Source organism: Rutilus rutilus (assembly GCF_951802725.1).
Source record: "Rutilus rutilus genome assembly, chromosome: 21".
In the NCBI taxonomy this organism is placed as follows: Eukaryota; Metazoa; Chordata; class Actinopteri; order Cypriniformes; family Leuciscidae; genus Rutilus; species Rutilus rutilus.
Window position 1 is genome coordinate 6,401,360 of NC_140226.1, and position 24,496 is coordinate 6,425,855.

Here is a 24,496-nt window from a genome sequence, read left to right on the forward strand (position 1 = left end):
CGTGCGTGCGCACAAAACAGCATGCCAGAATACAGTTCTCTTTCGAGCTTGAACGAACAATAACACACACAATTATGCCAAAATGTCTTTTTGTCGAGTATCTTCATAACATAAGAGTAGTCTTATGATGAACGTGAAGAGTTGTGACTCGTGAGAGAATGAGGCGTGTGAGATCCACGTCTCTGACAGCAGCGGCTGGTCTTAAAGGGACAGTACACAGTAGCCACCAATTATATCTGTCGCTAAAGTTAATCAAAGAACAAAGGGAACGGAGAAAAACACTCACTGCTCTTAACTAAAGAACTTTTTTCTTTAGGCAGATTATCACTAATCTGTGTGTGCATTTATTTTCCTTGAGAACCCAGCAAGTTGACTCATGAAACCATTTGTTTATTATATCGCAATATGACATTTTCCCCAAATCGTGCAGCCCTAGTGACAAGTTTATCACTTTTACTAACTTGTTTAATAAAGTAAATGCAACATGCAAGCAATCTGAACATAAATGGAGTAAAACAGTCATAGCATTAAACAGATATGCGGTATAATGCAATAGGGCTGCATGATTAATCGTACTTTAACCGTGATTATGATTTAGCACTGCAAAAAGAAGTTCAGATGATCTGAAAACACTGACAAACATGTATGCTGGAGTAAGGGCTGGGCGGTGTGACGATATATCATTTTTAAGTTACCGGCCATTTAGAACTACTAGCCCAAAAAAGAAAAAAAAGGGAAAAAAAGAAATAAACTACATCACAGCTTACACACACACACACACACACACACACACACACACACACGTGTATATATATATATATTATAAAATTTGGATTTCATACATTCATTTCTTATTCAAACAAAATCCTGTCATCTAACCATCTCCTCGCTTCCTCTTTCATCCTCATCACCAAAAATTTATTTTAGGTGGACAGATCAATTCAGTACAAAGAACATAAAAAAAAAATGAGGATGTTGGGAAATAACAATGTCTTTTCTGTTAACCAGATGCTTAATCTTCGCTATTGCTTCAATGCAATTGAACAAGCGTGCCGTTATTTGTTGCGTAGTGATGTGTGTGTTCAAGTAAGCCAGATATGCGCAGATTCTGCGCAAGACGCTGTATTTAATATGATGACTCACAAGTTGAGTTTTTGCATATTTATATCTTTGTTCCATAGTATTTATTTATGTTATTGCAATTTGATTATCTTATGTTATTACTGACTGTTTACTTGTCTTTAATAATGTTTGAAATTCATATTAGTTGCCCTAGTATTTTTTGCTGTGGTCTCGATCGACATTGGAATTGAGAACTGTAACATTTTACTGGTATCTGAAATGTGGTGCCATAAACCTATTTATTACAATACATGGGTCATATAGGTCAATAAAGGTTTCATTTTATGTTTTACATTTTTGTGGTGGGCCAAGAAAATTTTTTGCAGGGCAAGTAAAAAAATTAAACCAAGAAAAATAATAATAATAACAACAAAACATTTGGATTTAGAAATAAATCTTTAGCGTTGAACACTGCTCTTTCCTCTTTCCTAAGCAAAACCATTAAAGCAGCTCCAGGGGAACTGGCATTTGCAACCAATTTGTAGTAGTGGCACTGGCCTGATTTTTAATAGCAGAAAGGGACAGATGATAGATGATGACAAGGAATGGATTTGATGGCTGAAATAATATTTTGCCTGGAGCCGGACTGACAGAGCTGCGGGAACACAAATGTGGATGTAGTCGTTACACAGGGCCAGTGGTGCTTACACTGTATCTTAGGCAACTGCCCACCGAATATTAACAATTCCTGAGAAAAAATTTATGAAAATCTAAATGTAAATGACATCTCTGGCACTGATATTACCATAAAAAGCTATAAAAGCTGAAAGACATTGTGATGGGTGGGCTAGCCCAGGGAAAATCCACATCAAATTAAGGCAAGGAGACATCCTAAATAATGACAAGATGTAAAATCAGGATGGATACTTTAAATCTGTCATTAGACTGGATCTACAGGCCAAAAAGTAATTACTTACACATTATAATTTGGCACTGGAAGATGGATTTAAACTTTTCTGCCTTTCTCCTCAGACTTTGTCTGTGTATTATTTTTGTGATTCAGAGAGAGAGAGAGAGAGAGATTATAAGGACTCATGGTGAAATATTGACATTAAATTCAGTCGTATGGGCCTCGCTTTAGTCTGCATGATGGGGAAATATATTGAATATTTACAATAAATTCACCTAGATTTAGCTGGTAATATAAAGTTTAATTAAGTTTATATTTACAACGTGTTTTTGCAGTGTTAAGCTTTGTACCCAATCAAAGACATATCTGTTTAGCATGTGCACAATGGCCATCAGATCCACTCAATACTGCTCGAAACAGCAGAGTTTCTGTTCAGCACGAGTTCTGCACACTCGTCAGTTATAAACATTAAGAGCATTAGAGAAGCATTAAGAGCTTCATTGATCATAACGGGAGTATTTGCAAGAGTGCAGCTTTGTGTACATCACGTTGTAATTTATATACAGGTGAAACTCAAAAAATTTGAATATCGTGCAAAAGTTATAGGTTTGATGATTATGGCTTACAGCTTATGAAAACCCCAAATTCAAAATCTCAGAAAATTTTAATATTGCATGAAATAAAATAAAATAAAAAAGATTTTAAATACAGAAATGTCGGCCCTCAGAAAAGTAGTTATATACTAAATATATTAGTTTCACCTTTTAATTTGAATTGCTGAAATACACGAACTTCTGCACGATATTCAAATTTGTCGAGTTTCACCTATATTACAGTATATATATGCTTTCAGTATATGATATATATTTTGCTTGCTGCTAACTACACGTTGCAAAATTTCTGGATTGACAACCATATTTAAATGTGCGACTGAATCCGATATAGACATTGATAATCATAGCAATGGATGGAACAAAACAATCTGATACCGTATGTCAAATGATCTGAGTTAAGTCTTGGAGTGTAAATGCAAAATAATAGACCTGACACTTTTTCTATGTAATGTGTAATGTTACATTGTTGTTCGCTTTTCAAATCAGTCACTTTTTACATTTAAATTGACAGATTTTCAAATACAAAATAGTTGTAAGCACTTTGTTTTATGATCTGTCCTGATAGTCCTGATCCTGTCCTGATTCTCATTCACAGTTCCATGCTGGTGGAACACTCTCCCCACCCTCATCCGGAATGCAGAATCCCTGACAACATTAAAAAAACAGCTGAAAACCCATCTCTTCCGTGAGCACTTAACTTCATAAAAAAAAAAAACCTTTCCCTTTAAAACCTCACTTATCGTGCTTATGCTACTCTGAATAATGCCTGAACTTCGTATTTTGAGCACTTCTTGCGTTGTTGTTGTTTTTGCCTCTTCATGATGACTCGCTTAATTTAGTCCTAATTTGTAAGTCGCTTTGGATAAAAGCGTCTGCTAAATGACTAAATGTGTAAATGTGTATAGTGATTCTTTTATTATTTCATGAATAAATGGGATAAGTTAATAATACAAACTTGTATACGATTATTTGCATTTATTGATTGGCTGGGTAAGGTACTTTGTACTGTGTGTGTGGATGACGTGTTGGTCTGCCACCACCGAAGACCATTCTTGACCCAGGAAAAACCCTGTTATTATTGTTGTTTATTGACGTTCTGAAACTAATTCTATCCTGAAAATAATCTGTAGGATTTACCTTGAAACAATTTTTGGTAACACTTTATTTTACAGTGTCCTTGTTACATATGTTACATGTACTTACCATAGCAATAACAGTAAATTATGCATAATTACATGCAACTAACCCTCAACCAAACCCTAATGCTACCCTAACCCTATAGTACGTACATGTAGTTGATTAATATTACTCAGTACTTAAATATATAATTACACTGTAACAATGACACCTTAAAATAAAGTGTAACCCAATTTTCACTCAGAAATTGCTATAAATTTTACCAATAATTGAAAAGAAACAGCAAGAAACACATTGAATTAAGCATGACATATTTAAGTAGAAAATACTAAAATAGTATTTTCTAATCTGTTTTATTTACAACTTCGAAAAATATTTTTTACAGTGTATCTCAACCGCTGTGAATTGCAAGTTCAGCAAATGTGTTTGATTTCTTCTGCATATGCATCAGACACTGAAAACCCATATAGAAAAAATCTGTCAGGGAGCGGGAAGGCCTGAAAATGGAAGCAAAGGTTGCATTGTTTCTGCCCCATACGTAAGTAACATTGGTTTTGCTATGTTTCACAGAACCAATATATGCTGTTGTTATAATGTTAGCTATAGCAAAAGAACAATTTTGAGTGTCATTGTTTGTCTGGACCTGGTGTGCTGCTGGCAACCAACAACCAGCTTGTGCACACGTGCATGCATGTTCATGTTCATCTGTCATTTGTCATCTTCACTTTATTTTTTGCTTCACTTCTGCTATGATAATGAGACATTATCAACTCTTGCATTGGATGTTTGTGCATTCTGGAGGCGGAGCAATAAAGGGAGTGTGTGTTCGTTTGGGTTGATTTGAGATATCAACAGTGTTTCTCAGAAATCGCAAGCTGCACCTTTAGAAATTTAGAACGATTATACATCTTTGGACTTACTCTCATTAACGGCCATTAAACCCCTAGCGAGTTGAATTAATCTGATGCTCATATCTGGTGTGTGTTCAGATGTGTATTACAGTAGTGCGCTCATGAAAGAGTTGACACAGAGATCAGGGCAAAAGAGCAGCAATAACAGCACAGGCGTGTCTCTTATCACAGCCGCTCACATGCTCTGCTTTTCAACCAGACCTCTTCCTGCTGCCCAAGAAAACACACTGACTTACTGACAAAACCTGGGCTTTGGCTGAGCGTGTGATGGAGAGAGGTCGCCAATAACAAAGACTTTAGAAAGACGGCGCACTCATATTACTACGAACGGGAGAACGTGCAATATGACGGAATAAGTCTCGTCTTCTAAATAAAAGAACTAGAGATGCACCGATATTACATTTCTGATTTGGCACACTATAATATTGGTTGCAATTAACAACAGAGGTATATTAAACTGCTTTTTACTTTCAGATATAATAATTACACCCAAAATAGTTTTCATAAGCACTTGTCTTCATGGCAAATTTGTTCTAACATACAATTAACAGTAAATAAGCTTCTCTTTAGTGTTTTTTTTTTATATAGCTGATTATCAAGTGGATGACTTTCCTGAGGTAAATGCAACATTAAGTGATGTTGTTCACAAGCTGTTTAACTGACATATTTCCGTGGTTGAAGCACAGATTGAGTGATCACATGAGACATGATACGGATTTCGGTAAGTTGTACTGTATCTTTCAACATACCTTCTGATGTTCATGCATGTTTTTCTAGATATAATTTGTATTAAAGTGAAAGAAAAGACTCGCGCACAACGATCTGTCACGTCACATTTAAGAGTTAACACATTTAACGCCATTTATTGTTTGAATTGCGTGATAAAATGGACAGAATGTGAAAGATGACACTTTGTTTCTTTATAGAAGTAACAAAGCACAGAGCTTTTTGCGATTATTGAATGAGAGGCACAATACAAATAATGTTTAGTATAGGGAAAAACTGCAAAAACTGCAGATCTGGCAACCCTGGCTTGAACTACGAGTGATTCATAGGGTTAAATAGAGCATGCTTTTATGCAGCTGTTTTTAAACTGTTAATGCGTTATTGACGCATTAACTTGCCCTAAATTCAACACGAGAGATTTTCTTCACACACAGTATGAGTTGCAGTCAGACATTGACAGGATATAATCGGCCCTGATAATTGGCTGTTTTTAGTGAAAATAATAGCATTTATAGAAACAGTGAATTTTGCCTTTTTTTTACGCTATTTTAACATCAGAAACCACATTCATGAGACACTTGTTGTCAGATTTCATTGCCGATTTCAAATATGAAATTAAATTTTAACTGCACTTGCATGACTGAAATAAAACAGCTGCCCGAGAGGTGAATCAAAGATGGCCGCCGGGTGAAATGACTCGTCTTGAAACCATTGGTGGTGGTTGAGGAGATTCTTTCACAAAAATATGACATATGTGACACTTAAAGCAGTACATGAGCATGACAATGGGAAACAATCCGACTTTGACCCCATGATAGCCATTTAGGGTGCACAACTGATCCTATTAAAACCTGAATAGCTATATGACCTTGCACATGTAATAAACCACAAAAACTATATACTCTGCATTTACTGCTTCTGTTAGAGTAAAGAAATTGTGCTCTGTTAGCATGTAGGGCTCTTAGCAGTAACATGAGATGACAATCATAAACCATTTTTTGCAGAAACAGAATCAGCAAAAAATAACTAAATAAATACATGTTCCTTCCCAAATGTTGGCTGTAAATGCAGTGAGCTTAAATAAGACCACAGAATTAGTCAATGATCAATCTGAGTCTTCATTAGGGTTGGGTACCGAACTCTGAGTACCAATTCACATTAAATCAATGGGTGCCAAATTTTGTAACTGAGAACACATTTAAATACACATTTAAATGCAAGACTATTTAAATATGAATCCTTCATGTGAGACTGCCATCCGGGAAAAGGTACAGGAGCGTCTGCTGCAGATCCAGCATGATGCTGAATAGCTTTTTCCACAAGCAATCAGGATGGTAAACAAACTGTCCCTCCCCCATCCCACACACACACACACACATACACATACATTAACATTCAATCCCACTGTACCTCCTTACCATTATTATAACATGTTGACAGCTAGTCGTCTGTCATGGTGTTTTCTTATTAAAGCACTTTATTAAAGGACATTAAACTAACTTTCTTATGCTGCTGTAAATTTATGAGTGTGTAAATATTTTGTTATATGTTACGTTATGCTAAACTGTACAAGTGGAATGTTGTTGTTTTTTTAGTAAGAGATTTAACTTATTCTGACGTAGTGTATTTTTGTATGTATGTTTTTAGTGCACTATAAAACGCTGGTGAGGAACGGTACTTTGTTTCTGTGTGTATGTAAATACTCAGAGGAATTACAATAAAATGAAACTGAACTCTGATGTTCTGCTTCTCTGTGTGATTTTAACAGTGTAAAGCTCAGTTGTGCAGCATGTAAAACACTGCTGTTCACTTTCAGAAGTTTTAGGGATGTTTTCTTGTCACAAAAAGAATGTGAGACACGTATGTTGGTTATATAATTTTAAATATATTTTAAAGATAATTTAAGTTAATTTTACACACTTTAAGTGTGTAATACAATAAAGTTTTGTTTAATGCATTAAAGCATTGTTTAATGAGTTATTGCTTATCGCATTTTTCTTCAATATCGTGTAGCCATACACAGAATTTGTGGAAAACAAAAAAAATGTTTTTAAAAAATTATTACAATTGTTGTTTTTATGAATATTCAAACATCACAGACAACGGCAGACAGTGACCAAGGCAGCTCTGGCATAATGTATAAATGACTTCTATAAATAACTTACAGTTTCTTTACAGTTATTGAGGTAAACATGCCTAAAAGTACAGAAAAAATAATTTCAGGTACCGGTTCAAATGTGAACGGTACCCAAACCTAATCATCATTGAGCTGGAGCACTGGAGGTTTGTAATTATCCCACTGATGTCTATATGATATTATGATTTCATTTGAGGCTTCCATAACATTCAAACACAAGTAAGGTAAATATCTAAACTGGCTTTTGATCTCTCTTCTGAAAGCATGAAATGAGGCTGGGAGAAAACGTTATTCTAGTTTTGGTGTAAACCTCATGTGCTCTTTACTAAAGAGTAAAAACTAAGAATATATAGTATTAACTACTAAAGCCACATTTTGTTTTGTCTGTAATTTGTGGGAAATGCATTAAGGCGTTTCAGGACCGTCGTCTGCTCACATTGATGAAAGATCATTTTGTTTTTGTTTCGAATAATCATGCAGCCATTACACAAACATCCAAATAAACATATAAGAAAGTAAAAAAAGGACATAAGTGAAAGTGAGCAGTAAGGCCTGTAGCAGAGAGAGAGTGTGTGTGTGTGTGTGTGTGTGTGTGTGTGTGTGTGTGTGTGTGTGTGTGTGTGTGTGTGTGTGTGTGTGTGTGTGTGTGTGTGTAACTGCTCCAGTGGGATGAATGTCAAAAAACCATCGGAGCCTGACATGTCCCTTTCATGCACATCTACATCATCCTCCACTCACAGTAATCAGACCTCTTCATTTTTTTTTCACATTTTGTTATGATGCAGCTGTATGCAAAACTGCTAGGGCTGCGCGATTAATCATTTTAATCATGATAACGTTTTTTGTTTCTCTCGATTAATTAGAAATAATCGTTGCAATATTTTCCCAGCTGATTATTTGTCCTGAAAATGTTTTTTTATTTTATTTAGACATTTCCATTATCATGCATTGGTAACTAGTCTCCACTATCTTTCCTGCTTGGGGTTGCCAGATCAAGAGAATAAATCTCCCAAACTGGGCTTTTCCTTTAAAAGGATCAATTTTCTGGCCAGTGTTTTACTTAATCTTCTCAATCCAGCAATAATGGAAAACTTTCATGGTGCCTTACACCCAAGGTTGGCACAAACCAGTGCTTAATTTGTAAATAAAGAATTGCGGGATCAAAAACAGCAATTAAAAGGCACTGTAACCGACAATGACCATACAACTTCAGTTTTTCCCGGAACATAAAATGACGTCATAAAGAGTGAAGGCACGAGCATCATTCACATGTTTCTGCACAGCCTTAACCACAACCTAGTGTGTTATTCTGTCATGTATAGCTAACATTGAGGCCAAAAATCATTCAGTTGATCAGTGATATTCTCTCACGGACAACGTCGTTGCCAGCGATTTCTGATTCTGACTAACCTAAATCCTGCTATCCTGATTATTATTAGCAGTTCCATCTTCGGGATCTCTTTTGATCAGAAACACTACCAGCTTTACTCGTGTATAAGGAATATGAAAAACATGCGTGACTTTTGACATTTTGGCGACATGAATTTATTTATATTAGAATAATTCACCAGGGATATATCTCTCTCCAAACTTGATCCTACTCTCAAAACACTACGCTTTACTTCGTGCTAAACAATAAGCAGTAAGCACCAACCAATGATATTGATTTTGAACTAAAGAAAGCTGATCAAAAATATATTTGCTGAGGGCCGATAGCAAAACATAGCTAAGAAGTGACAGCATGTAGAAAGCAACAGGACATTTCTTAATGGTTAGTTGATGAATTTAAGTTGCTGATGTGGAGTTAACTACCTTCAAGTCTTTGATCAGCATATTCTGTCAGGATAATCTATAAATCGCTCGTGTGGGAACTGTTGTAAGATTCCTACAGTGACATGCTATTGCTTTTGTGTTACGTACTGTATTGCATGTGAAAAGACAGATGAAACAGCTTGAGCAGACTCATAAATGTGCTCTACTACAACAACTCTTCCTCTTCTCATTGGACGGCGTGTTCCCAGGGGCGGGGTTTATGTAAATTTTAGGGTTGGTGATGTCACTAACCCAGGAGGAATGTCGTGTAGTCCCTACCAGCCGTTTGTTGTAGTCCTTAAAAAACGATTAAATATCTCCCTTTGCTTTGAACTTTGAGCATTGAAACTTTGCAGATGTTGTTTATGCTCAAACAGCAACATTACACACTAACTAAATACAGAAAAGTGAAATCATAATCAACCACCCCTTTAAACGAACCAATTCGAATCGAAATCAAATAATCTCTGATTATGTAATCCAAATGAAAGGTGCATTTCTCTCTATAGGCGTGCGTTCACTACACTGCAGGAATGACGAGTCAGCATCGTCATCTTTGCAGCCAACACTGACTCAGAAAACACTAGTTTATGTCTCCTTGCTATTTTTTCCCCACACATTCATAACCATTAGGCTACTTTTGCCAGTGCTTTGCGGCAAGCTTTATGTGTGTGCTTGAGCGCGAGGCATATATTCCGCCCCCAGTGGCCTTTTATGAGTCATTGAGTCTAAATAAGTTAACAAACTGAAAAAAACAAAAACACCACAGTTTGTTTTAGATAATATGTAATGCAATCTTGATAAAACGGATTTCATAAAATTGATATCGAAAAAAGTATCGTTCAGGAACCGCTATCGAAGTCAAGGTATCAGTATCGATATCGAAAAACAAATGACCAATACCCAGCCCTACATACAACAACACAGGGAATTGATAGCTGACAGCTAAAGACGTAAACTGCACCAGCCAACATGACATTTTGCTTAAAAACTATTTAAATAGCCTTAAATTTATTCAAGCAAATTCACAAGCAAGGTACAAAAGGAAAACAAGTCAACCACTGTACAAAATGTTTACTATGCAGCTTGGTTATGAGATATGCTTAACAGCAGAGCTCATGATTTGTTTTCAAGCCCTTAACAGGGATATTGCGTTCTACACCCCCAAGGCCAAAAATTCCTTCTACTTCTCATTTAATCATTCCATTGTTTGACACCTCACAAAAAAAAAAATAATGAAAAAAATATCTCATTTTACAAAACACAGACCTGATGGCATGTTTTGCACAGAGTGCTCAAGTCTGCAGAATGAGTTATGAGCTGTTTCCTAATGGGCTGGTTGTTTCAGGACGGCTGTTTCCTGCAGGCACGACCACGGGCACAGCAGCGTCTGTTAAGTTATCATGTGGGAACGCTAAGTGGGAAAAATAAAACCTACAGCAAGACCTGATGGGCATATAAAAAATTCAGACTGGGGCATTCAGGGTGAAAATAACAGCTTTTCAAAGCAAGTGGATTCGCTGTGTGATCAAACATATTGAAAGCAAAATAGAAATATCAGGCTAGAAATCATAGACTATAGCTAGACTGGTCTGTGAAACGCAGATATATTGGTGCTTTAAGCAGACAGTTTCAAAGCATTTACTCTCATATAAAAAAAAAAGAAGTAAGACCTGAGCCACTGATTAAACTTTAGAGCACACACACTTTGGACTAAATGCAAGCAAGCGAACACAGAGGCACATGGGAAGTAGAACAGTGTGATGTATATGTACATGCAGCGGCACAAATGTGTCAACCGAGAGAGATTTTGCTAGACTGTATCTTTGTTTGTTTGATTTTAAAGGTATATTTTGCAGTGGGCGCACCAACGTGGCTATTAGTGAGAATTTTAGCCGACACGTAATAGCAAACACAGAACCATAGAGAAATGTGGGAAAGAAACAGAACGGGTCCCAAACAAGATGATGTGGAACTTGTCCTCAGTGGTGATTGCTAAATACTGCAATTAGAATTATTATAATTAGGGATTAAACTAACTCTTAAAGTTGTGGTGTAACACAAGTAGTGGCAGATCTTTTAAGATACATCCGAGTGAAACAAATGACTATCGGAAAAATAAAAATAATGTAGGTTCATCGGTTGCTGATTGGATGGAGGGGTCTGAATGTGAGCTTGCAGTCGATTGTAAGAAAGGGGTTGAAAAAGACGATTGAAGAAGTCTGATGTTTCACCGAATGGTGGAGATTAAAAGCTACAAGCTTGAAAAAAAAAAAAATGAAACATGGAGAATGAATCATTCACCATAAGATCAATAAAATGCATTTGGAAACCAGATAAAAGAAAAAAGAAATGTCAATTTCATGCCAACTTTAACTCAGCACCAGTGTTTTTTACTTTGAAAAATGCAGTGCTCGCATTTATTTCATCCATAGGCTTTTGAAATGTAATTACTGAATTAGGATGTTTATTCCATCCTAAAATTAAAGACCTCTTCAAACAATAATTAAGACATTTGTTATACCGTTTAAGACTTTTTGTGACCCTAAATTTCATAAAGCTTGACTTTTTTATTTTTTATTCCCACACGTTCTCCTAAATCCATTTCACAGTTCACACACACACACATCTTATTTTTATAAACGCGAGTGAAACGCTCACTCATGGATGTCATCCCCACACTCAGCTGATGTGCGGTCATTCCTTGACAACATGTTCATATTACCCACCACTAAAGAAAAACCTTATTTATACATTCAAAGCTGCAGTTTTTCTCATCTTACCATTTAATACAAATAGTTGTCCACAACGACGACAACGACAAAAAAAGTAAATACAATAGAGCAGCAGAAAAAGACAACAGTAAAGCACAAATGTGCACTGGCTGGGAGTCAGGAGCTGGTGTCTTTCTGCAACAGACTATTAAGTATTGAGAAACTGACAGAGGCAGCCGCTTGTTAACCACACTGTGACAGGGGTTAATAACAAATCCATGCCTGTCAGCTGGAGCTAAACAAATATGAACGCAGAGGGCAATAAAGATATGGCGAACTCTGGGGCTTTTACAGCACTCTAATACAGTGAAAGTGAGTGCTGATAGATTCTTGGAACGGCATCAAATTCACGATGTGAATAATCAATTCTTCATCCTCACAGTGGGACAGACAGCTTTCATCACAAAGCCAACTAGAGGCCACTCTTCAAACTCCTGCATCTGAAACGTGTAAAGCTGTGAGCGACGACGAGTGTGGCCGTCATAAAGCTTCACCTGTCAGACAGCGGAGGTGAAGAAAAGAGACCTGTTAACACACACAGTCTTAAAGGCAATAACAGTTTAATATATTAATATCAGTTTGTTTGCCGTTCATGAGCACTACAGCCTGATGAAGAGGCGAATCTCCCTGCTGAGGAAAACTTCTCGTTTCAAGGTCCCGCTGACCTTGTTGTAAAGTCAAACAACAGAAGTGTCGGTCACATGCTGCCTCGCATGTGTTTTTAACTGGCAGCGTTTGTGTAGTCATCAGACATTTAACTTCCACTCCCAACACACTCACAGGCTTTATATGATGAACAAGGCTGTTGTTCATATTTTTGTAGAACATTTGCAGTGTTGACCAACAATATGACCAAGAGCAGGCAAAAGTAATTTGAGGAATAAATTGAAGCAATTGACTGAACCCATCAGTAAAGCTGTGCCTCTTTTGTTTATAGTTTCAAAGTCATTGCAGTAATTCACTACAGGCAATATCTGTAATAGCAAAGAAATCAATTATTTTATATTCTCTTGCCAAATTCAACCCTTTCAATCATTTTCAGATTTTTTTTTTTTTTTTTTTTGACATTATGTTTTATGTAATGCTAAAACACTGCTCTTCACTTTCAGAAGTTGTAGTGATGCTTTCTTTTCCCAGAAAGAACGTGAATATTGGTTAGCCTATATAATTTTCTGTTTTTTAAATATTTAGAATATAATTTGAATTGATTTTACACACTTAAAGCAATATCGTATCGCATTTCGAATATCACATTATTTATGACGTTTTTCGTCAATATCGTGCAGCCCTAATATCAACTTAGTACCCAAAGTAATGATATATTCATACTTTGAGTGCTAGGTCTACCCAGAGCAAAGAGAAGAAGAAGAAACAAGAAGACACCAAGAAAAAGCTGCATTTTAAAAAGTCAGGCATCTCTGTTTGACCAAAGGACTCAGTTTGCAAGTTACTGCAAGTCACTGTTCCTCACAGAGGGAATCGTAATGCTAGTTGACATTTATGCTTGCTTGCGTTAAAGCCTCATAGAAGGCAACGCAGTCCCTATAGAGCGCAACCGTTGGGTTGCAAAAGGAAAAACTTAAAGAGAAATTTACTTTTGAATGATAAATTATAAACCTTTAAAGACAGACCTGTAGTGAGCCCTGAGGCTGTTAACTGATGTTAGCCTATATGCTTTTGTTGAAGACTTTTTTTTTAAACAATCGTGATAAACAGTGAAATTCCACCAATCATAGAGTCAAACCCTATGCACTCAAAATACTTACATATTTGTATGCATATTTATCAATAAACTTATATTGTTCCTATAGGTACAATCAACAACTTTAAATTTTTATATTTCACCACCATTTTTTATTTGATTGTCATTCGCTCAATGCCGAAGTTGGACTGGAGTTATTTTCCTCACTTAAGGCGAGACACGGCAGGCAAAAACATCAGGGGTTTTTTACTGGTCAATTTTGAGATTTTGGGATATTTGTCTTCAACAACATGTCTTCTTTCAGACTTGTGGTGAAAAAAAGTCCGAAATACACATTTAGGTCTTTATTTTACACACTTTGTCTGTTTGAGTCTGTAGATTTCTCATAAATTCAACAAAAGTTCGCGTTCTTAATCAACATGCTGCTCCGCGATCGCTGTCTGCACCCTGTCATCACACGCACCGTTAGGAAGCTCTCTCTCTCCTGTACAATGCTGTCGGATCCAAATATGGTCATTTCCTTTTTTAGCAGCAACCAATCGTGAAAGTAAAAGGACTGAATGCGCAATCTCATTGGCTGATGATAAATCTTTAAAGCCCGTTTTCTCAAAATGACTTTTCTCTCACACTCCAAGTCCGAAATCTCCACTTCAGTAGCACCTATATACACCAAACTTTCCAGTCTTGTACCTAGTTATATTATGAAGACATTTACAGAGGGATTTGTAAATATATTATTCCTAGCCTGATTTATATAACATTTTATTCCAAAAAACATGGCGAAAATCATTTTTTTAAGGCTATTGACAGTATTTTCTGATTTACAGGATAACAAAAGTAGATATCCATAAATCCCTCTGTAATTTTTTTCCCATCTAATATGTGAACACAATGAAATTTTTTTTTTTTAACCTGGCTTTATCCAATACACAGATTTTGTTTTTTTAAATATATGCAAATTAACGCATATTTAATTAGATATTGCCTAATTTGCATATTTAAACATTAAATTACAGAAAACTTGTAATACATTTTTTTCTCATCTTAATGTAGGCAATCAACTGGGAAAGTTTCATGGTGATATCTGCTAGTTAAAATTTTTACCCTATTCACCTGTAGTGTCTCGCCTTAAGCCATTTAAGGGCCAGATTTAATGAACAGGACAACTTAGCATGAGGCCGCAATAACATAAATAAAAAAAAAACAGCGTAGCATGTCAAACACCAAATGGGTTAAGAGTAAGACATGCTTTATTGGGCGTTAAATAAATGGCACAAACCTTAGTAAATCACGTTATTTAAATACTTTTCTCCCATAACTTTTGTGTCTGAAAGGGAAACTCCTACAAATCCATATTCAATAACGTGTCCACACCTTTTCATTGCTAATTTTTCACTCTATGTTTTTAGCAAATCATGACAGTCATTTATTCAATGCCAAAGAGGGTTTGCGTTGACGCAAGCAGTTAGTAAATCCGGCCCTAATACCATTAGACATTTTGTTGTTTTGTTTTGGTCCAATTTTCTAATTCTTTTTTGCTTCAAATGTTTTTAATGCTATGATTCACCTCATAACTGGTTGGTTTGGCACATGGCTTATAAGCTTTAACAAAGACTTTAAAAAAAGACTTGGAAAAGTGGGTGGGCACTAATGCGTTTTATTATACTGGTAAAGTCAGCTGAGCACTGGGTATGTGTGTAAAATTGGACAGGAGTGGCACCACAGCCTGCTGAGCAGGAACAGGAGGGACGCTCAGTACCACTCCCTCTATCTATTCCTATAGCATTCCTATTCCCCAAAATCAACTCATCATGATTACAGTTGCCTTTAGAGTGGGAACAGCAGGTGCACGACACTCCTAATGTCTTCTGAAGTCACCAAACCTGTACAGCCTGCCCTTTCACAATAGAAAGCCAACGTACTGTGAAATGAGTTTTGTCAACTTCAATATCACAGCAAATACTTTCAAATATAACAGCAGAAGATTTGATGTGAGGAGGATTAACGGACATGGTCTTGGACTCACAGACTACTCACTGTCCGTTAACCAGTCAAGCACTTGGTGCATACACAAACATGGCAAGCACTGTTCTGAATGGCTGGTTAAGATGCAATTTCCGGGAGCTTGGGTGCAGAAATGTTACCGGTTTAGCCAGAAAACAAAGGCGTATTTACAAGGCCACTATAGATGTGCCAAAGTTGCAAGGCTGGTGGCATCAAATTGATGAAGATAGCAGGACATAACGGCCACTAAAGGGTGAATTACTGGCAACTATAAGCATTCAAAACTTCACTGATTCATATGAGACTGTATATCAGATGTTCGCCAGATTGTTTTAAAAATACAAACGTGTGAATTGTAGGATGCTGGTTTTTAGTCATTACAGTAATGCTTCTGACTCACATAGTTAGAAACAGAGAGGACAAACATACTGAAAATGAGTTTATGTGTTGTGCACGATCTCAGTCTCACTCAAACATGTGCGAAATATTATATAATTGATGTATTTCTCTTGTTTTTGAGCACATCACTGGAGCAGTTTGATCTCATGGTGTTCACTGGTTGAACACAATGATCTTGTGTGTTTTGTGTGTGATTGTGTGAGTATTTAGTATCTTACAAAATGTAAATTGTCTGCAATTTTAGAGTGTTACAACACTCTAAAATTTCTGACAATTTACATTTTGTAAGATAGTAAACAAGTGTTGCAAGGGTGACTTACAGCCAAAAACGACTTCAGCAGAAAGAGGGGGGGGGGGGTGTCATGACCCTTTAAGTAGTCAAGTCATCTTCATTTAATTAGCGCATTTTACACTACAGATTGTTTCAAAGCAGCTTTACAGTGAAAACAGGATAATAAAGCAACAAAGTTTGTTTCTGCTGTACAGCAGATCTAGAAGAAAATAGCATCACAATCCAGCTTAAGTAAGTTCAGTGATGGTTCATTTCTGTTGTAAAAAAATAAAATATGAATTGAGTTCATTATATATATAGCCGCTCTGGAGAAAACAGTGATGTCATCATCATCCATCTCAGTTCAGTTCTCATATAATGGTGTCAATGCAGGCAGATCAATAATATTGTTGAATATTAAGTGAATAACACAACTACTAAACTAACTGTAGTTAGTCACTTTTCATGTCAGTCAGATGTACTCTTCCCATTTGGACTGTCTGGCAATAGTCTAAGTCTGGCTATTAAAGATTTTAACGGTAAAAAAACAACAACAAAAACAGTTCACCACCAGGTGATAGCATTACTAATTGACTTTGCATATAAAGCACAGCTGTCTGAATATCAGTGGCGTGCTACAATAAAAGACGAAATTACAATTAAAAAATAATAAACATAACATGCTTTGTAGTGACATTTGGGGCCTTGAGACTGATGGATGGATGTGTGTGTCCTTAACCAAATCATCCAAGGTTTGCAGGGACTCCTAATGGGACGGAGGCCAGACGATGATTTGCATCATTCAAACACACATGTAAATGCAGGACTCATGTAAATAGATTACAATCAGCTTCCTGGTAACCTTGTACTGGGAAACAAGTGCTCAACTATCCCTATATAACCGTATCCATCTTATTTTCCATCACAATTGATCACATTTTTTAATTATATTCGACAAAAGCCCAAGACAAAAGATGAAGATAATGTAGGGCATTTCATTATTGTGCAGAAGGGTTGCCACATTACCTTAAACATATTGCGGTACAGCAGCAGCTAAAGTGCAAGTATATTGCGTTATTACCATGTTTCTTTTCAAATACTATTCAATTTCGGTAGTATTTCTTACTACATGTTAAATAAACCTATGCTACTGTACATACAAAATGTAAAGTTTATTTAATTTGTATATTTGTTTCTATTGTTTGTGTCCTATCCAAAAATTTAATAAAATTCCCTGCCTTCCTGCCTTTATTACAGAAGACTGTGTGTAATGATTGTAGTCAGCTCAAAAGGCATTTGTTTTATAATATTGGGTTGACTAAAATGGGAAGAAAAACTAAATAAATGTCAAGGTTCACATTTAATTCAGTAGGATTTTTTCCCTTCTAGACCCATTAAACTGTCTACAGCAGTCAAATAAGAAAAGTAACAGAAAACAGAAAACTACCAATACAAATCTATGCACATATAGGGCTGGGTATCGAGTTCGATACTTTTCTATCGAGTATCGAAACATTGTCTTGTTTTTCGGTACCAAATTTCGATACCTAAGGGGTTAATCTCGTAAACGTCAGTGCATGCAGCATGATTGGCTGTGGCGGAAAAACACTAGATTGCACGGTTGCCCAAAAAGACGTGGTACGCATGTGAGGCTGTAGTGTGTGTGTGTGTGTGTGTGTGTGTACCCGTCCCAACCCACATAGATGGATAATATGTTGAAAAGATAAAAAGTGTAGCTAAGTTTCACCAGACTCGATGCCAACAGCGCGCAATGCAATATTTGCGACAAGATAATTGCTGCAAAGATCGGCAACACGACAAATCTGATGAAGCAGTTGACAGTGCACGGAATAAACTTAACAGCAGAAAGCTGATCAGTCTTCGACAGCAAGAACTGGAGCGCATCACAAATAAACTGACACTCAGCGTATGGATACTTGCCTCACAGACATGAGAAATAGGCACATAGAAAGCTTGAAATGTCTACTTTTAAAAGAACCAATTCGAAACAAATTGTAATACATTGTATTCCAAATGAAAGGTGCATTTCTCTCTATAGGCGTTCACTACACTGCAGGAATGACGAGTCAGCATCGTCATCTTCATCTTTGCAGCCAACACTGACTCAGAAAACACTAGTTTATAAATAAACAATTAAAATGTCTCCTTGCAATTTTTTCCCGTCACATTCATAATCATTAGGCTACTTTTGCCAGTGCTTTGCGGCAAGCTTTATGTGGCATATACCAGGCATATATTCCACCCCCCAGTGGCCTATTTAATTCAATTCACATTTATTTGTAGCTGTAGCATTTTTCACAATACGTATCGTTTCAAAGAAGCTTTACAGAAAAAGCGCATGTGTCTAAATTACAATTTAGAGTGATCTGTTATCAGAGGTGTGTAAGTAGGCTAATGCATTTCAATAAAATTTTCATTCAGTTTCATTGTTAAACAATGCATTAACAGTTAAGGCAGAAACAATGAGCTAATTTAAAGAATACATGTTAAATGATTAGGATACATAGAAAACTTAAGCATTGGTGCTTTTTTACAGACTCAAAATATGAGCGTAAAAAAGTCAACAAACTTTTTTTTTTTTTTTTTTTTGAGGTAATGTAAATGTTAAAACAGATTTTATTTGTTTATTTTTATAAAATTGGTATCGAAAAAAGTATCGTCCAGGAACCGGTATCGAAGGTCATGGTATCGGTATCGGTATCAAACATTTTTTAACGATAGCCAGCCCTATGCACATATCGATTTGAAATGCGATTCAAAAATCGAGAATTGATTTTTAACCACATCGTGATTTAAATCGAATCGTGAGGTACCAAAAGATTCCCACGCCTAATAAATAGCCTATTTAAACAGATTTCCTCAAATTAAAGTTAGTCCACATTAGTCAGAACGTTAAGGTATTGTTGTTCGTACAACAACCACTTGTGTGTCTGGGTTTGAAAGCGCTTCTCGTGTATGAAAAGTATCTGTACACATGCAGGGCGGCAAATATCACAAGCAAAGGCTTGTCGTGTACTGACAACTACATTATTTAACCATATTTTCTTTGTTAGGATGTTGATATAACAACTGTTCAAGTGTCAAGTAAGTTTCATCTATAATGTTTTTCCTTTAAACCGTATTGTCCCTAAGCCTATAAGCAAGCTTAATTGTTATACTAGTTTGACATCAGAGGCGGCGCCAGCCGATTTTGCCGGGGCTTCAGCCCCGAATGTTTTGAGTGTAGCCCCGAATGTATTTTAAAAAGTTGACTGACAAATATGAAACCGGACAATAGCCTATGTAAACCATGTAAATCATAAGTTGCCTTATTTTCATTGTGCTTTGGCTTGGCTGCTGTCTCTGACTGGTGATTGTTGAAATCTGTCTCACACAGAGACGCACCACGTGAGTGATTTCAGCCTAGAATATCTCCAGGATTTGCGCGCAACAGCGAACAATCTCACAGCAATTTTTTTTCTTTTTTTTTAATAACGTAGTCAGCAGCGCCGCACAGTCCTCTGTCAGATGAGATGTTGTCACGGTATATGTCAGAATATAAAACTCAGAAAAACGAACTTTCCTGTTGTGTCAGCTAGGGCTGTAATTCTCCCTGTAGTCGATTAGTCGATTATTTGGTTGATACGTTCTGGCTCGACCAAAATTCTGATTGGTCGATTTTTTGCCGCGTTCATTTCATCAGTTTTGCCGTGTTGACGCGTTCATTTCATCAGATGGAAAGCACTAATTGCTAATGGGGGTGTTTTCAGAGCACCCCTGTTTCCCAGGTAACAGTCTGTCTTCAGAACACCCCCCTTGTTTTCACTTCTTTTGGATTAGCCCAACCCACTGGAGAAGAGCGACAGATTGAAGAAAGCTACTAGAAGGTTTGCTGAATATAATTTAATTGTGAGAGCGTTTAATTCATAGTCAGTCAGTCCTCTTCTACCATGTCAACAAAGACATCGGCAGTGTGGCAGCATTTTTTAATAGTCTATTCGTTAATATAAAGTTAATAGTCTATTCGTGTCTAAGCTGAGCTCCACAGAGCGGCTGCACAGAGCGGCTGAAATGATAACGTTAGTGTCTGTCAGTTATTATAATACATATGACAAAAACAATTGTCTAAATTATGTTGCATATTCCTCAAAAGTGCTTGTGATGATATCACTATTTTCGGAAATCATAGGCTATGATATGGCGCAGGTGCACGTGATGCAACGCTGTCAGAGCCGACAGACTCGTGTGTCAGACTCATTTCAGTGCAAAATAATTAGGTAAAAAACGATTTAATATAGGCCTACTGCAAATAACCTACTATTCTTTTTTTATGTTTATTTATAATTAATTTAGGCAGACAACAAGGCTGCCAAGTACTGCGCAGAGTGCGCAGCTGATTAATTTAACGCTTTTTTTCTTAACGTCATTTTTAGTCGAAAATTTCAGGACTTCAGTCGACCAAGATTTTCTTTGGTTGATTACAGCCCTAGTGTCAGCCGTGTGCTCGAGGCGCGCACTCTTCAATATCACGCACTAATGCAATCAATACATCTAGCCTAAATGATCGTTCATGACATTCTTTTAACTATAAGCAACTCAATTTGTCTAGATCTGTAATATTTTTTCCTTTGTATAATGAGCTTGTCTTTGTTTTAAATTATATTGTATTTTTATTGTGAGTGCATGTGAACTGCTGCGCAGTCGTGTGATTTAGTTAGCTTGATAATTCATAAGTATAAATATATATTTATAAGTTGATGAGTTGATGAATTTATAATATTTGTATGGTCCTCGAATGTGTTTGAATATTTCACCTGTCAACTGCTTGACAAATAATTTATGCTACTGCCCACTGACATGCTTTTAAAGCTATTGTTATCCAATTTTTTTGGCCTTCAAACACCTTAAAATGCACATATGTACGTCCGAGAAATCCAAATTTTTCCGGGAACCCCCCTAACTACCTCACATTTGAATGCGCGTGTCTGTGAGGTAATGTGGGCTGGTGCGGCAACAGTGCCAGGGCTGAATTTTTAAACCAGTCTGCCCCACGCATATAGGCCTACAATATACATTATTCTCTGTATCAAATCATGTTATCTAATTACCCTCCCCCAGCCCCTGATGTTTCGGGCTCAGCCCCTGATGTTTTTAAAACCTAGAAACGCCCCTGTTTGACATGCCATAGAAGAAAAAGGAAAAGCTTGTCTTGCGAGTGGATGTTTCTCTGAACCCGACTGAAGTCAAGACCAACGCATGCAAAACCTGATGTAAAATTAAATGATTTTGTTTTGCTGCAGATATACACTTTTCAAAAGAATATATTCATTTCAAGATGACGTGACGGTAATTTAAACGTAGCCTTTGTAAAAATATAAAGCAAAACATTAAATGTGCAAAAATAATAATAATTGTAAACGAGTCGTTTGAGTCGTTTCCTATTTCCAAGTCGACTAGCAGTAGCAGTAGCCTTTCATTTAATCACTAGCCGGCTAGTCTCACACATCCCTAATCATGTCCTCCTATGTGAACAGCCCATAATGCAGCATTAAGCTCAAACAAATGAATTGTTTAAACCACAAGCATAACTCTACAGCTGTGTTTAGCTTCAGTGCCACATTTAAGATTAATCAGTAACGTGCATCGCCATTTTGAGGGCATTTCATTACCTGTTATTATGTGCAAAGAAAATGGCAAAGGTTTAGTTTGCAGAACTAAAAGTGGAATAATACTTCTAGGGTTGTTATACGTGACCCTGGATCACAAAACCAGTACAAGTCGCACGGGTATATTTGTGGCAAAAGCCAACAATACATTGTATGGGTTAAAATTATACATTTTTCTTTTATGTCAAAAAGCATTAGGATATTAAGAAAAGATCATGTTCCATAAAGATATTTTGTACGATAATTTCCTACCGTAAATATATACAACATTTATTTTTGTGAGTGAATGCAGCACAATCGCCAACATAAATGCCAACTTTAAAGGTGATTTTCTCAATGTTTAGATTTGTATGCACCCTCAGATTCCAGATTTTTAGAGACGAGCCAGTGGAGTGGGTCATCCCTACGACCCGGACTGTGGTGTTGACCGTTGTCCTGTCACACTGATAGTGGCCATGGGGGGGGTGAAGGCAGGCTGTGTGTGATCAGGTGCTGCTGTAATTACAAAACCCAACCATGCTCAACCACACATGACCAGTGAACGCACACACAGCAGCTCTCTGACTCTAACCCACAGACACAACATTAATACTGATCAAAACATGCGTTTTTGGTACAAACTCAACAACTATTGGAATTTGGAACTATTTAACTTGTTATTTAACTGTCTGGGAAATAAAAAAGATATGATTATAAGGGATGCATTAGCGATATGAAAATATGAATTTGCCATATTTGAAAGTGGATAACCGATCTATATTGTCCAATAAATCTAAATCCAAATGCATATTTTTAAGAGCCTGATTACAAAAACAAAAGGCTCACCATTAAAAGCTATGTGCCAAACAGAAATCAAACACTGTACAGTACAGTAGACAGTAGTGGACCAGTGTAATAAAAAAAATATATATAATTTTACACTCCTATGGCCACATTTCCTTATCAAAATAATTACTGCCTTACAAAGAAATAAAAAAACGCCTAAATAATGCAAACAATTCACGGCAACCCGTCAAAATAAAAGTTCAGTTCAACTTGACAAATATATTACTGTTGTACAGTAGAATTTAGATATGTCTCAATGTAATAATAATACGAGCACTAATAATAAGAAATTGTTATCAAAACTTAATTTTTTAAGGAATAATCACAATTCTTACATGTTTTAGGCCTAATTTTAACAGTATAAAGCTCAGTTGTGCAGCGTGTTGTTTGACAAAAAAAAAAAAAGTTTAATTTCATACGATTAAAAGATTAATTAAATCAATGGTTTATGTCTTAATTTGATTACCAGAAAATACATAACACAGAATTTGTGGAAACCAAACCATTTCATAGAATTTTTTTATTTTATTTTTTTTATAAAAAAGGCTGTTTTTATGAATTCAATTAATTAAGCAGCTAGTAGCCAATTATTTATGGGTAACTATTACAGTATAACAAACATCACAGACAATGGCACACGGTGACCAAGGCAGCTCTGGCATAATGTATACATGACTTCTATAAATGACTTACAGTTTCTTCACAGTTATTGAGGTAAACATGCCTAAAGGACAGAAAAAAGGTACCGTTGGCACTAGTGCCGGTTAAAATGTGAACGGTTTTGTTTTTATAGGCACCAACGATTTGGCATTAAAACGTCAGCTCCTTTAGTGGGCAAAAGGACACTGGTGAAGGTTTTGCTTGGGCAGATTTGTCTGTGTGTGATTCATTAACTAGGCCTGAAATGTCCTGAACACATGACCAAATCATACTCAATAATACAAGCAACCAAACACATAGGCTAAATAACAGCACAGAGAATAAAAAATTAGGGGGAATAAATAAATAAATAAATAAATAAATAAATAAAATCAGGCCACTAATGGCACTTCTCTATAGCGCCATCACTCATCCTCACTTCCTGTCCACACAGGAAGCAGCCTGTGAGAGGAAATTCTTCCTTTTATGAAAACACTGGACAATGTCACACTGCAGCTGGGTGATAGTTTGGAGATCCTAATAACAGCTGATGTGCAAAACACACCGGTTTCATCTCGCTCCGAATACACCGACCACAAAAACACACTAGGAAGTCAAAGACAGCATCCTCTGACCTCTGGCCTCTGCTTACTTGTCTTGACACTGAACCAGAAATGAGTCAGCAGGAAAAGCAGTGATAAACTATTCATATAAAGACAGCTTGCAGTGTAAAAAAAAAAAAAAAAAAAGTTTAAAAGGTGAAACAAAGAGCAAGTACAGAGATTTCATGTTTCTCAAAACCCAGTGAGCTGCAAACTAGACTGCATTTTTGGGCATCAAAGAGAGCGCAGTCCAATGAAAAGAGTGGTGTGAAGGAGAGCTGTGAGGGGCGATTCACTGTTTATAT

At 36.5% G+C, this 24,496-nt stretch overlaps 1 protein-coding gene across 2 annotated transcripts in view; it reads right to left on the minus strand.

The window, feature by feature from the left end:
* The window catches only part of ralgapa2 (Ral GTPase activating protein catalytic subunit alpha 2), a 204,543-nt gene that overhangs the window by 175,509 nt on the left and 4,538 nt on the right, over nucleotides 1–24,496 (minus strand). The gene's annotated exons all lie outside the window — the stretch shown is intronic.